At 46.4% G+C, this 16,091-nt stretch overlaps 1 protein-coding gene across 1 annotated transcript in view; it reads right to left on the bottom strand.

Moving 5' to 3' along the window:
- PRKAB2 (protein kinase AMP-activated non-catalytic subunit beta 2) overlaps nucleotides 1-16,091 on the bottom strand; it is a 383,829-nt gene that overhangs the window by 150,133 nt on the left and 217,605 nt on the right. The window lies entirely within an intron of this gene.

The raw sequence follows: 16,091 nt of genomic DNA, 5'->3' as shown, positions 1-16,091 counted from the left end.
ATGTCACACTGGCTCCTGTGTCTCTCAGACCCTCCACCCTCCACCCATTGATGGTCACCCACTGCCTGTATTTCTTAGTGTTCTCAGGCAGATAGGATCCCTGGACCATCTCTCTGTCTCCTAATGAGACAAGGGTCATAACTGCTTGCTCCCCTCTTCACTAGGAACCAATTTTTTCCCCAGCGCTACACTCACTAATCCCAGTGACGGAGCACCAGTGCTGGGGGTGCGTTGGGGAACTTAGGATCTCTTGCAATGTGGCCCACCTGACCACAGGAATAACACCTGGGGGGGGGGACCCCGGTTGTCGTGTCTGCCCCTAAGAGGCCAGGACACCTTAGGCTTGGGGGGCTGGGACTCCTTACCCTGGGAACTGTTTTGGTGCCCTTTAGAGACCTCTTTTTGGTTACCCTTGTCCCCCCTACTCTTCTGCTGGGGACCCTGCCTACCCTTGGCTGGGTTACCCACAATCCCCTTGTGGACCCTGGTGCTAGTCCAGCGGTCCGCCTCCTTAGCAAGCTCCCTGGGATCAGTTAGCTTACTATCCAATAGATGCTGGCACAGCTCTGGAACACACAGACAACTCAAGTGCTCTCAACCAATCAAGTTGTACAACCCCTTGTAACCAGTTTCCTTGCTGCCCTTTATCCAATCATCCAGTGCAGGGTTATACATGTTCACACATTCAACCCAAGTTTGAGAATCAAGTTTCTTGAAGTTGCTGAACTTTTTCCTGTACTGCTCAGGTGTGAGCCCATACCTGAGGCATAAAGCCTCCTTCATGTGGGGATTGGTCAGGTTACCCGCCTCCTCCAAACGTGTCAGGGTGTCCATCCCAGTGGCCTCAAAGTGTTTCCACAGGCCCGCCCCCCAATTCTTCTCAGGCACTTCTCAAGGCTAACTTATACGCCGTAAACGATGCATAAATATCATCACCCCTCTGCTAATTCTGCACTAGATTCTTGGGTATGTGAACCTTACCCCCCTTGCACTGGCTGCGCTGCCACCATTTGAACTGGACTCCACTTGCTTGGCCTTAATGTCCAGTTACCTCATGCTCAACTCATGAGCAAAAAGCAATTTCTTTTCCTCCAGAAAGAGCGCTCTTTCTCTCCTCTGCCATCTTCTGTCTCCCTATGGCAGCCATTTGGTTCTCCATTTCTAATTGCTTCATCTTTAAGCTTAAGAGCTGAACTTCATGATCTGTGACCCTTTGGTTTTCCTCAAGCTCTTCTGGGGAAAAGCTCCTGGTGGAAATGGTGGCTGCCAGCCCGGAAGGCTGCTCTTGGCGCAGGTAGATCCTGTGACCTGAAACCATTCCCTTGTGCATCCTCATCCACCTCTGCATCACCTGTCTCCCCAGCCTCTTTGTCCTCCCACCAGGCCCTTAAGGCCTTCTGTAGCTCCTACTTCCTGGAGAAGCTCTTCCTGGGACATTCAAAATCTTTGCTAAATTGCTTGAGCTGATCTACTCTGTAGGTATGTAAAACCGCAATATCAAACTCCAATTCTGCCATCTCACTTGCTGGTTTACCCTTCTGAGACATGATGCATGGATACTTTTAAGGGTCACTCAAAATTAGAACCAAAAACAAAACACAGTATGTGGTTGCATAGTGGTCTGCACTAAACTAGTGATGTACACCAATCACTGTGGGTCAAGTACAAATACAGGTTCAAATTCTCACAGCTGACCATCAATGTTAGAAATGGGGGTCTCTAGTTGCCAAAGGTAGGTACCTTTGACCAAATAGGGACCCTTGCTTCTAGTCAGGGTAAGGGGGTTACACACTCTAGATTAACCCTGCTCACCCCCTTGGTAGCTTGGCACGAGCAAACAAGCTTATCCCAAAGGCAAATGGACACCACACTAGTTTAGAAAAATAAAATGCCTTTATCTAAACTAAATAAGACCAAAACGACAAAAATCCAACATACACAGTTAAAAATATGACTTTCAAAAGTGTTTCAAGAGCTTGTACCATAGAAAACTATGGATGTGTGACTTTTCACCAAAGTACCTGTAGATGCGTCAAAGTTCCAAAGCCAAACAGCCGCAGGGTCAGAAAACAAAGAGATGTGACATTCCTGAGACCTTTGGGAGGCGATGCGACAGTCCCACTGCACGCAGAGGAAGGGTTGCATCGAATCCGGTCTGCATGGGGAGTGATGTGTTGATTCTTCGTGACGGTTCCGGTCAGCAGGTGATGCGTCGGATGAACTTGCTGCACGGGCACGATGAATGGAAATCCGGGATGCATAGGCGATCGATGCGGCGGCGTCAAGCATCTGTCCTCTTCAGTCGCGATCCCTCGATGCGTTCATTTCTGTAGTTCTTTGAGTTTCTTCTTTTTTCCAGCTCCTAAACAGCAGCAACAGAGGCCCAAAACTGGCACAGGCACCTCTTGGCAGGTCAGAACTTACAGCAGCAGAGTTCAGGGGAGCTGGGGGTGAAGTCTTTGTGTCCCTGAGACGTCAGAACAGGAGGCCAGCTCACTTCAGGCCCTTGGAGATCTCCTTTAAGCAGGGGACACAGCACACAGCAAAGTCCTTCTTCTTTCCTTGGCAGAAACAGCAACTGCAGACCAACCCCAGACACACAGCAAGGGCAGTACTTCTCCTCCGTCTCTACAGCTCTTCTCCTTGGCAAAGGTTCCTCTTGAATTCCAAGAATGATCTAAAGTTCAGGGGTTTTAGGTCTAATACTTATACCTCAAAATGTCTTTGTTCTCCTTGTGTAAGGGGCTCTGAGCCCAGTTCAAACCAGTTCTGGGGGGCACTCTGCAAGTGCACAACAACAACCTTTGTCAGTGTGAGCCTTGGCTCTAGACACACCAAGGGGGGCGGAGCAAGCATTGTGGAAGTCAGGCACAGCCCTATTCAGGTACAGGTGCTACTCCTCCACCACTCCAAATGCAGATCAGGCCTATTCAGCCTAGTGCTGACTCATCCAGACTCCTGGAGACACAGCACCTCCCCAGCCCCTGTCACTCTAAAGCCAGACAGTCAATCCACAAACAGGCAGAGGCACACGGGATGGTTGAACATGAAAATAGCCACTTTCTAAAAGTGGTAGTTTCAAACACACAATTTAAAAACCATCTTTACTAAAAGATGTGTTATTAAATCCTGAGTTCAGGGATACCAAACTCCATTCTTCCATCTTATCCCTATGGGAAGATATGCTTGTAAAATGTTACAAAGCTTTCCCCATTCTGTCCTATGGGGCAGTATAGCCTTTCAATAGTGAAAAACGAAATTGGCAGTATTTCACTATCAGGACATGTTACACACACCATTACATGTCCTACCTTTCACATACACTGAGCCCTGCCAATGGGGGTACCTTGGGCCTACCATAGGGGTGTCTTATGTGTAAGAAAAGGGAAGGGTGCACTTGCCAAGTCGACATGGCAGTTTACAAACTGCACACAGGCACTGCGGTGGCAGGCCTGAGGCCTCTTTTCAAGGCTACACATGTGGGTGGCACAATCAGTACTGCAAGCCAACTAGTAGCATTTGATTTACCAGCCCTGGCACACTCAGTGCACTTTACTAGGGACCTACTGGTAAAACAAATATGCCAATCAGGGAGAACCAATCACAATATCAATTTACACAGTGAGCACTTACACTTTGACACTGATCAGCAGTGGCAAAGTGCCCAAAGCATCTAAGCCCGCAAAAACTAAATCCAACACAGCATCAAAAACACAGGAGGTAGAGGCAAAAAGTCAGGGAAAATCACGCCAAGGATGCTAGGTCTAACAGTGGTACGCTCACGGGTAAAAAATTCAGGTGACCAATGCCATGAACCCTATTCAATGATATAAATGCCCTAAAGAAGTGAGATTCCAAGCACTGCAAAACATGTGTAAAAATAACGGCCACACTTCCCCAAAGGCGACAACCACATCTACAATATGAATTTCTTACATTGTACATAAGTTGAATTATGTAATGATTCTGAGCTAAAATGAATTTGCTCATATATTTAAGCATATGGAATTAGATTATGAGATCAATGAGATGTGTATAACAATTTACAACAATTATAATAACAATGCTAACACCTAAAATTGTTATAACAAAGAACACATTTTAAATACAAAAATATTTATTACAACTATATTAACCCATTGTGTGCATTGGAAGGGTGAGAGCCGTCCGACACCACAGTGGGCAATGCATGTCGGACGGCTCCCGACCGTCCTAGCACCCACCCATGGAGGAAGCGCTAGCACTCCCCCTGTGGCCCGCCCTTCCTGTTGCCCCCACCAGGGATGGCAGCGGAAGACCTTCCGCTGCCCTCCCCCGCTCGACGTCATCTAATGACGTCAGTGCGCACCTCATTAGATGTTGTCAGACGCGTTGGAAGCCATTCACTTCTAGCGCATCAAGGAAGGCAGGTAAGGTTCTCTCTGGAGAGGGAGGGGTTTGAACCAAAGAGGCATCATGGGGTGGCGCTCGTGAGCCTGCCTTGGATTCCTGATTCCCGACTCGAGGACTGCGAGGCCCAGCAGCCCTCCACCTTCCTGCTGCTGCCTCTTCCTCAAACCTTTGCACCTGGATACTATTTAAATCCTCGCGGCCCCCGCTTCGCGGGAGCCGCTCGTGAGCCTGCCTTGGATTCCTGATTCCCGACTCGAGGACTGCGAGGCCCAGCAGCCCTCCACCTTCCTGCTGCTGCCTCTTCCTCTAGTCTCCGCCCCCCGTGTAGCGTTATAATCCCGTGAGCGTTGTTTCGCAGCGCGGAACGCAGCGCGGGTGAAGCCCGGGCAAAGGGCGGTCCCGTCTGAGCCCGTCAGAGTCCGACAGAGGACGGGACGTGGCACATCTCTTGGCCCTCCAGGTGAGCACTGTACGAAGGAAGTTATTGTTTGGTCCTTTCTGGATTGACTGCTCGCTGAGTGTAAGTGTGCAAGTGGTCCACAAGGCACACATCTAGCTGATCACCACCATAGTATTTCCCATCCCCAGGTAATGGCCAACGCAGGCACGAAGAAGGGCCGGAAGTCTCTCAATGGCCCTGGAGTGGTTGGAACCCTGGATAATTTTATTACGAGGGCCACGTCGGTTCTACAGAAGGAAATTGAGTTAACAGAGAAAAGACTCTCTCTTGATCAAGTGTTCACTAAACGCTCTTCATGGGTAACATTGCTTCAGCTAAGTCACATGTAGTCATTAATCTGCCTATCGTAGCCTCTGACACCAATTCACTGCCTTTAAGAGAAAAGGACAATGTTGCTGTAATGGCAAACAGTATTATTTGTAGTGTGTCTGAGCAAGGCGATTCTATCCGTTTCTTCCCCACCTATGAATTCTGTTGGGACAACCAGATCTGGCCTACCTATACGCTTTGATGTTACCCAAGCCAAATTGACTGATCAGGTCGTGAGACGTAAGCGGGGAGGTTCAGTTTTGCCCAACAAAAGAGCCAAAATTCAAAAACGGGCGAACGCAGGAAAATCTGACCCCGTGGTTACCACAGACCTGACGGCTGAAGGCCCCGAGGGAACTATGGGAGCAGCACCGAATAAGGATTATTGGCTAAGACTGGAACAGTCACTTATTGCGTCTTGCCGCCCTATTTGCAATAGACTTGATTCCATGGAAAATAGACTTTCTAACTTAGAATCGATGGTTGCTGTAATGTCTGGGGCTAAAGGGATACGGGACGGGGTGGGCACTAAAGAAAAGGAAATCGAGTGTATTTGCCCTGCTCCTAATCCATCTAATGCTCTGACAGTTATAACGGAGCAGCCAATCTTGCAGGGCAATGGTTTGGCCATCGATACTCAAATAGTCCCCAATGACCCTATTCCACCAATCCCTGCAGGGAATCTAAGGAGTGGGGCGAGTCACGTCCTTGGTAATCCCTTGCATGAGTCAAGAGTCCCTGTTTTACCAACCTTTGCAGGGAACCCAAGGAGTGGGGCCAGTCAGGCCATTGCCAATATATCGCACGAGTCGAGTGTACCTGATGGCAACTTTCATAAGCAGTCAGGGTATCCCCTTGATCCCAAATTATCTTGCCTGGACCTTCCACCTGAATCCGTACCATATGTGGTGGTCCTCGCAGGTGTCCCTACCCTGAACCATGGTAGTAGGAAGGCCTTTCCCGACCTAAAAAACAAATGTATACACTGGTTAAACTGTAATAAACCCCTTCCGAACCAGTGTAGAAGCGAGATTATATTTGCAAGGAGGATTAACTGGGTAGGTCGAAGAATTAAGGATGTTCCGGGTGACTATGTTGTAATTAATTTTAGAGACCCCAGCACAGTTAGGCATATTTGCACATTGCAGCCCCGTAGCCACACTAGTTCCCATCCAGCCATAAAAGCTCTCCCTCTTACCTATTTCTATCCAGGACCGCAGAATTTTGGTACTGATATTCTCTTAGCTTGAGAACCGGCGAGGCCGGACCCCCTCTATGTCCCTCTCATGTAAATTTAGCCCATGATCGACTTTGCCCGCCCTCATTGGAAGCTTTTTATCATATCAATAGATACAGTGTCCTTGATCAGGTGGATTGACACCCAAACCGCAGTGCTCCGATTGGTTACATCAGGGAAAAGAAAGGATTACTGGCTCATAATATAGGTTCCTTGGCATGTAAATCTACCTCTTCCCCTCCGGGGTTACTGGAAACTTCACACAGCTTGCCTGTGGAAGTGGCTTCATCTCAGAATCCCCCTAGTGAGTCATCCACCTCTCTAATGGTAGGGGGGTTGACAGTATTGGAAGGGCCGGCAAATGGGTTTGTGCAGGAAATCCCGGATAGGGCAATTATCTTACCAGCCACTATTAGAACCGCTGGTGACCAGTTCCCGGCTACAAGCAATTCAAAGTCAAGTATTAGTCTGCTCTCATGGAATGTGGCAGGCCTCAAGAGCAAACTGATATGTGAAGACTGGGGCACCTTTATAGATAATTTTGATGTCTGTTTAATGCAAGAGACTTGGGCATTAGAAAATTTCCAAAGGGCAGGCTTTGCATCCTTTAACACATTAGCAGTAACTAGTGGTAGGGGGAGACCATCAGGGGGCCTTAGCACCTGGGTCGCTACCCACCTGGGTGCTTTGGCAAGGCAGCTCCATACTAATTCAGATGGTATCCAATGCATTTTACTTGAGCTGCCTAAAAATACCCACTTGGCTCTCCTGAATGTCTACCTTCTCAGGGTGGCCGGGAATCTAAGGTCATAGAACATCTAAATAAATTTATTTTGTCCTTGGATCCTGAATATTCCATGATAGTGGGTGGCGATTTTAACTGCCAATATGAACCACTCAGTGTATCGGTCCTAGACGACCCTACGGCTGAAAATGAACACCGGAATATTCCTGACCCCATGATTCCCAAGGTCAAAGCCTGGACTCCTTTGGTTCTCCAGATATTTGCACTTACTCTTTCTTTATCCCTGAGGGCATGTAATGGTTGATTTGACTCAGACAGGCCAGGACATGTCACCTTTAATAGAGCTGGACAAACCTCCACTTTAGACTATATTCTTATTGAAACTAGATCTTGGGATAAGGTGCTCGACTTCAGGGTGCTAGAACGGGATGATAGTGATCACAACGCTCTGGTTATGACACTAAAACCAGGCAGCTGGGGTATGAGCAGTTATGACACAATAGAATCCCCCACAGCAGAACCCCTTACCCTGCACAACAATAGACGTAGAGTAAGATGGCCCCGCATCGCTGCCAGCCCAAATAAATTGGCAGAAATTTATAGTCTTGTTCTACCCCATCTTATCGGGATGGCTGAGGTTGGGCTCAACCGTACTCCCATAGAAAGGGAGCTCGGGCCTGTAGACATCCATCTACAGTTAGTGAATAAACTTTCGGACGTGATCTGCCCGACTGGGAACGTGAGGCCCCACTTGCCTAAACGACAACTGTGGTATTCTGCTGAGTGCAGGAAGTCGAAGAGCGATCTGCTCACGGCTATCAAGGCACTGGATAAAGACAGGACCAAAATATTGAGGGTCCAGCACAAACAGACACTAGAAAGGGCAAGAAAGGCCTGGGAGGCTGACATGTGGGAGGACTTAAGATCCACCTTGCAGTCCAAGGATTTTAAAGGGTTCTGGATCATTGTCAGCAATGGCAGAAAAGAACCAGGAATTACCCCATTTCCTAACATAGCTCCAGCAATATGGGAAGATCATTATGGGGGCCTGTATTCAAGTTTAAATCACAATACATTATCCATAGTTACTTCTCCCCCTAGACTAGTATGGCGAGATGAGGCTGCCACGGCAATAACGATGAAGGAGGTGGAACTCGCTATACAATTGCTGATACCTAACAAAGCGCCGGGACTGGATAAAATCCCTGGCGATCTTTATCGGTCGGAACCCAAGATATGGGCGCCGTATCTCTACACTCTATTTAATTCAATCCTATTGGGCGCGGAACCCCCAGACTCTTGGCTTGGTGCGGAGATCGTGCCAATATTCAAAAAAGGCTGCCCTCTGCAACCTTCAAATTATAGGCCAATCAGCCTAATTGACATTACCCAGAAGCTGTTTGGCAGAATAATACTGAACAGATTGAAAGACGTGGGAGTCAGACAACAACATCTTAAGTGCCCTGCAGGCGGGGTTCAGAAAGGGCATCTCTACTGTTGATCAGATTTTCCGACTTCAGGTCATACACTGGAAGACCGTAAGCCTAGAGGGTGGCAGCCTCTACCTTATTTTTGTTGACCTGAGGTCGGCATTTGACCTGGTACCGCGAGAAAACCTGTGGAGGGTTCTCCGGGCTCTCAATGTCCCTTTATATCTTTTGGATGTTTTGAGTAGACTCTATACGGAAAACTTTGCCCAGGTCAGATGCGGAAACATGGAGAGCTCTCTGCCCGCTTCCCTGTTAACCGTGGAGTCCGGCAGGGATGCGTGTTGGCACCGACGCTATTTTGTCTATATATCAGTGGGCTAATTAAACATCTGGAAGGTATCAGAGATTCAGATGCGCCAAGACTTACTACGGGTACGGTGCCAGCGCTGATGTTCGCCGACGACACCTTGTTGTTGTCGCGAACATCAACTGGCATCCAGCGCATTCTGGATGGCTTCGTGGATTTCTGTGCTGAAAGAGGTCTGGAGATTAATTTAGCTAAAACTAAATTTATGATTCTTAATCCCCCCAAACACACTCAACCAAACTCAGTACTGAATGCTGTTCCCCTTGAGCGGGTAACAACGTTCGGATATCTGGGGATTATTTTACAAGAAGATTTTGGTTGGGGGGGACAAATTGCCAACTCCGTCCTAAAACTTGCCCAAACCACTGGGGGAATTTCTCGAGTTTTTAGAGGCTCGGTCACCAAGCCAGTGGCACCTGCAATAGAAATCTTTAGGACCCAAGCAAGAGCAGCCTCCACCTATGGAGCAGAACTTTGGGGTCATTCTAGAATCCATAACCTGATTGGGATTGAAAACTTCTTCATGAGGAATCTGTTGGGTTTGCCCTACAGCTCCCCACTTGTCCCCATCAGGCTGGATTTTGGGTTGATACCAATGGAAGAGGTGGTAACACTGCATCCATTGATGTATTGGAAGAGACTCTGGTCCAATGCAGAGTTGGGCTCGTATCGAGAGGAGTTTAAGGGGATTTGGCCTCTAATTAAAAGCAAGAATATTCCATGGTTGAGATTTGTTAGGGATACTTGTACTAAGATTGGCCTACCAGACCTATGGGCCACTCCGGAGGCCTCATGCTTGGCCTTATCAAAAACAAAATTGGCCAACCAGTTCAAAAGCCATTACCTCCTGCGTCTGCATGAGTGCTCCGATATCGGTAGGCTGACTGTTGAGTTCCTCCAAATCAAAGATAACTATAGGAGTGAGGAAATTTGATTTCACCTCCGGCTGCCAGGAAATTGTATTGCCAATTGAGAATGGGCAGCCTCCCGCTCAGATCGTTTACCTCCAGGTGGGACGCTAGCAACACAACTGCCTGCCTGGCCTGTGGCCATAGACTTGAGGACGAAAAACACGTCTTTTTTTTCTGCCCTATATACCACCCACAAAGGAAACGCTGGGTTAAGCCCATATGTAACAACATGGGATTTAGGGAGTGTGAAAAAGCGCTAAGAGTTCTGAAGTATGACACCCACCCCCCAATAGTTTTTGCTGTCTCCAGGTTTCTTAATGCCATGTGGATAAAACGCAGAAAATGTCTGTAACTAACCTGAAAGTATCCTTTTCATCTATCGTTAAATGTTTGTATGCTGTATTTTACAACTGTGATTTGATGTAGATATTTTAAACTGTGAATTGTAACATCTCATGTCGCTTTTATGGCCTTTGGGGCCGAAATAAAGTCTAACAAAGCAAGCATCATGGGAAAGAAAAGGGTTTACCTTTCCACTGATGTCTTTTTGGAGTATTCCTGCTGCAAGATCGAACATGGGGCCGCGATCGTGCAGCAGGAATGCCCACTAGACACCAGGGATTTTTTTTGTGTGCAATGTCATTATGGTGGGGGGTGGCTCTTTGGAGAAGGTTCGCCCGCCTTTAGGGTGCATTTCTGTTGACCGTTTCTGTTCCCCTTGGGGCAGATATTATTTTAATTTTTTTATTAGCCACTAGGCCAACATTTTTTGGATCTTAGGGAGTGGCCCCTTGGGGAAGAGTTGCTCTCCTTTGGGGAGCAATTTTGTCGCATGTTTCTGCCCCACTTGGGGGCTGATCGGTGTGTATTTTTTAATTTATTAGCCACTAGGCAACCAAGGATTATTTTTATTTTTTGGGATGTTGGCGAGCAGCCCCTTGGCCAAAGGTAGCTTTGCTTTTAGGGGATGATTATTTTGGCTGCTTCTGCCCCCCTTGGGGCAGATTGGCCTTATGCTGTTAGGCCCACCTGACCCCAAGGGGGGCAGTAGCCACTAGACACCAGGGATGTTGGGCTCACTAAGTTGTTGTTTTTGGGGAGAGGCCCCTTGGGCAAGGGTCGCTCCCCTTTTGGGAGTGAATGTTTTGGCTATATTGTCAGGCCCATCTGCCCCCCAGCTTGGCTAGTGGATTGTGTGTGGACCTGTGCATTATTTACATATGTGATTGTAATGTTTTTTATTTCTTTTTTTATTCTAGTGCAAAGCTTTTGATTCCTGTTTGCGATTTTGGTAGTGGTTGATCTGCAGTTTGGTTGTTGCATGTGTTTTGGTAAAGAAAAATGTTGTTGTGTTTACTCCAAATGAGTATTATTGCCATGCATGAATGATTTCTTTGTAAGTAGTTTCATAATAGCAGCTTATTTAGTTTATGTTTTGAGTGTGAAATTCTTTTTGGATTTGTGCATGATGTGTATAGCATTGTCTTATGTGTAATCTAATTTAATTTTTATTTTTTAGTGGGATATTGTTGGTCCTTGCTGCGTCTGTGCAGAGTAGGTGTTGTTTCTGACAAGTGAGTGGTATCGTTTTGGAGCATATAGGTCTTTGTGATAAAGTCACATTTTGTTTATTACATATTTTACAAAGTGTTTGTTATTGTTGACTTGTTTGTCAAGTCTACCTTTATTAATAAGGATTATGGCTAGCTGCAAGAATTCTGCTCATTTATGGCTAGCTGCAGGAATTCTGCTCAGCAGGTGGTGGGCCTGCTTTTTGAATCTTCCTCTGACCATGATTATAAGACTGACAGTGTATCTGAGGCAGTAGAGGAAGTACAAGATTCTGGCAGTGAGTTTTCTGTCCACGAGGAATCATCTGATGACAAAGCGACTCTTAATGTGGATGAAATGCCTGTTTTAGTATAGGACACTGATGTGTCGATAGTGCAGTAAGAGGCATCTGGACTGCAGCCTGAGGCTGCTAGGGCTCCCATTGGAAGTGCTGGAATCTGGGTTGATAAAAACATGGTGCAGCGGTGTTGCATTGCATTTAGGGGTGGTGCAGGGTGTACAGTGAATTATGAATTGTTTTGCCTATACAGTTTTTTCAGTTGCTTATGGATGATGTATTGTTGGCTAAGATTGTTGAGCAGACTACTTTGTATGCTGAACAGTATTTGAGGGACTACAGTGCCAGACTTAGACCCCGCTCTAACGCTACCCAGTGGACTCCCACAAATCTGGTTGCGATGAAGATGTTTTTGGGTTTAACTTTTTTGATAGGCTTGATAAGGAAGCCATCCCTGGCTTCATATTGGTCTACCAGTCGCTTGATGGGAACGGCCATATTTCCTGCAATTATGAGTCAGAATCGGTATTTACTTTTGCTTTGGATGCTGCATTTTGTTGATAATGCTTCGGTACTGCCACGAGATCACCCTGATTGTGACCGTCTTTGTAAGATTCAGCCTGTCCTTGAGCACTTTGTATATCGGTTTTCAGAGATCTATGCTCTAGAGAAAGAAATAGCTGTTGATGAGTCTTTGGTCCTGTTCAAGGGCTGTTTGTTTTTTAGGCAGTACATTCCTAGCAAGAGGGCACTTGGAGTTAAGATGTATATGTTGTCTGAGACTAGGACAGGATATGTCGATAATTTCCGGGTTACACTGGTAGGGATTCCACTATTGACCGCCTTGGTTGTCCATCCACTTTTGGAGTTTCCGAGAAAATTGTGTGGGAACTTGGCAGAGGAATATTTAACAAAGGTCACCATTTGTACCTAGATAACTTCTACAGTGCTGTACAATTGTTTAAGGAATTGTTCAAAGTGGACATTCTTGCTTGTGGCACAATCAGCTCTAACTATAAAGGTTACCCAAAAGTCCTTGTTTGCAAAAAGCTTGAGAGGGGACAGTGCAGTGCCTTGCATAGTGATGAACTGCTAGCTGTGACATTTGTGGACAGTAAAGATGTCTACATGCTGACTACCATCCATGATGAAAGTACTTCACCTATGACTGTTTGTGGTCAGGTTGCTGAAGTGAACAGACCTGTGTGCATTGTAGACAACAATAAGCACATTGGTGGTGTAGGTAGAGTAGGTCAGAGGTTAGAACCTTACACTTCTGTTCGTAAGGCTTATATTTGGTATAAGAAGTTGCCATCCATCTCTCAGCAACTTTTAATGCTTTTATTGTGTTCAAGGAGTATTCTCCAGCGTCATGGATAACTTTTGTTCAGTTTCACGAGTCTGTGATAGGCAGCCGTGTTGTAGTGGAACAGGCAAGTGTTCCTAGAGTTCGAGTGGTGAAGTATGTGGCTAGATTGAAAAATCACCAATTTCCTGATTTAATTACTCCCATGCTCAAAAAAAACAATCCTTGTAAGAGATGTAGAGTCTGTTTGCGAAGAGGTATGCGGAAGGAGACTCGTAAGCACTGTGCTGAATTTCTTTCTAGTCCTGGGCTGTGTGGTTTTGGGAACAACCGTGAGTCTAATAGTGAACTGACTGTCCTGTATTGTTTTATATTTGTAGTTCTGTTTCACTGTTGGCATTAGTATGATGTATTTAGTTACCGCTGTTGTAGTTTTGTATCTAGTTCCAAATGGTTTGTGTTTTAATTCTTGTAAAACAAAAATGTGATGATGGTGTGCTTGGACAAGCATTTGGCATGGCGGTGTGCATGGACTGGTGTTTGTCTGGTTATGTGCGGGGACTGGCGGTTGGCTGGCAGTGTGCACCGACTGCTGACAGTGTCTGTGGTTTGGGGCGTGGCTGGCGGTGTGTGTGGACTGGCGTTTGGCTGGCAGTATGCATGGACTGACGCTTGGCTGGTAGTGTGCATGGACTGGGGCTTGGCTTGCGGTGTGCGTGGACCGGGGCTTGGCTGTTGGTGTGCGTGGACTGGCAGTGTGAGTGGACTGGTGCTTGGCTGATGGTGTGCATGGTTTGGGGCTTAGCTGGCAGTGTGCGTGGTTTGCGGCTTGGCTGTCGGTGTGCGTGGACTGGTGTTTGGCTGGTGGTGTGCATGGACTGGTGCTTGGCTGAGAGTGTGCATGAACTGGAGCTTGGGTGGAGGTGTGCGAGGACTGGGGTTTGGCTGGCAGTGTGCATGGAGTGGCTTTTGGCTGGTGGTGTGTGAGAAGTGACTTGCTGCTGGTCGCTACACACTAATAGCCAAGCGCCACTGCACACACTACAACAACAGCAGCAGGTGTGATTGCTGTGTCAGTAATGTGGGCGTATGAAAGTGATTGGCCTTTGAATGGCGCTGTCTGTTGATGTGAATTTTGTAATGTACTGGGCCCACAGCTGGCGGTGTGAATGGTCTTCTGTGAGTCAAGTATGAAATGTGTAAGAATAGCCTGTAAAGAGGCTGGTGCCTTGCCTTGGCTTGGCTTTACAGCTCACAAGCTGTGAGTCACTGGTTCAGGTTTTTAACCTTTTAATTATTAACAAAGCATTTCCTTTTTGTGAAATCTCTTGTTAATATAATTTTATGCCCTGAATCGTCACTCACCCTCGTGCCAAATCCAACAAGTATGTGTGTATACTTGAGGAACAGGTGGATAGGCAGTAGTTTCTGCCAAGGTTTAGTTTGTCTCTAGGAAAAATCTACAAACTCTAGATATTAAAGTAAACTAAAAACAGTGGGGAGCACTTGGTGGTGTGCCTCTCATGGATCCTAACAACATTTCTTACCAACAATGCCATGCAAACCTCAAAATGTGACTATAGTCACACAACTTCCTTGCATTACTGTGTCATAATCTTCTGGAATTAGAAAAACTATCGTTTTTCTACCACCAAGTATTCCCCCAGGCCTCCAGATAAAAACTGGTACCTCACTTGTGTGGGTGGCCCTCTTACTCATCACATGAAAGGGCCCAAAATGTATTGTGGAGGCATCAAAATTATCCATCACAAAACAACCTGGTTTTGCAATGAGGTCACCTGGGTTTTTGGCCCTAGGCTTGGCGGCCATGTAGGGAAACCTTCCAAATCCAGACATTTCTGAAAACTAGACATGCAGGGGAGTCCAGGGAAGTATGGCTTCCATGGATCCTCCAACGTTTTCCTACGTAGAATCACCTGCGAACCTCAAATTTAGCTGGAAAAAAACACATTTTTGTAACGTTTCTGTGGGGGAAAGTTCTGGGATCACCAGGCCGACACAAATGTCCTACCACCCAGAGTTCTCCCAGGTCTCCCGATAAAAATGGTACCTCACTTGTGTGGGTCGGCCAAGTACCCACAACAGGCAAGGGCACAAAACGTATTGTGGAGACATCAAAATTGCTTATCACAAAACAACCTGATTTTGCAAGGAGGGGGGGGGGGGGCACCTGGGTTTTTGGCCCCGGCAACCATCTAGGGAAACCTACCAAACCCAGACATTTCTGAAAACTAGACACCTGAGGAGTCCAGGGAGGTATGGCTTGTTTGGATTTTGGAGATGTGCAAATAACTACTGCTTTTAAACTCTATATGTTGTCCTCATTTCGGAAATACATAGCTATCCTTGATACCTATTTTTCACTCTATATATTTTACCAAATTAATTGCCATATACCTGGTGCACAATGAAAAGCCATTGCAAGGGGCAACTCAGTTATTAGCTCTGGGTACCTCGGGTTCTTGGTGAACCTACAAGTCCTATATATCACCACAATCAGAAAGGTCCAGCGGACGTAATGGTATATTGCTGTCAAAAATATGCCATACTTAGAAGAAGTTACAGGTGAAAACGTTGGCAAACATGGCTGTTTTTTTCAACTCAATTTCAATACTTTTTATTTCAACTGTTAGTTTCTATAAGAAAACCTTAAAGGATCTACACAAATAGCCCCTTGCTAAATTCAGACTGTTGTCTACTGGTCAGAAACATATAGCTTTCTGGAATACATTATTGTTTTCACACTTATTTCTACCACTAACTGGAAGGAAATTGAAAGCAAAAAAACCTCCCAGTAAAATGCCAAAACTGTAGAAAATGTTGGTTTTCTGACAAACGTTTGCCTGTCCCTCAAAGTAGGGAAGATTGTGATTTCAGCACCACTACCCCTTTTTTGATACTGTTTGCAGGGGGAAAAGAAAACAGACACTTTCTTCTACAGCACTTTTTCCCCATTTAAAAGAAAAATGAGAAACGCTGTATTTTGGCTAATTTCTGGGTCCCCTCCAACAGAATCCACAAACCCTGGGTGCCATTAGAATCCTCAGGGTGTTGAAAGAAAAGG

The sequence above is a fragment of the Triturus cristatus genome, chromosome 4_1 (genome assembly GCF_964204655.1).
Source record: "Triturus cristatus chromosome 4_1, aTriCri1.1, whole genome shotgun sequence".
NCBI lineage: Eukaryota > Metazoa > Chordata > Amphibia > Caudata > Salamandridae > Triturus > Triturus cristatus.
Note: the sequence above shows the minus strand (reverse complement) of the source record. Positions and strands in the feature narration are given on the sequence as shown.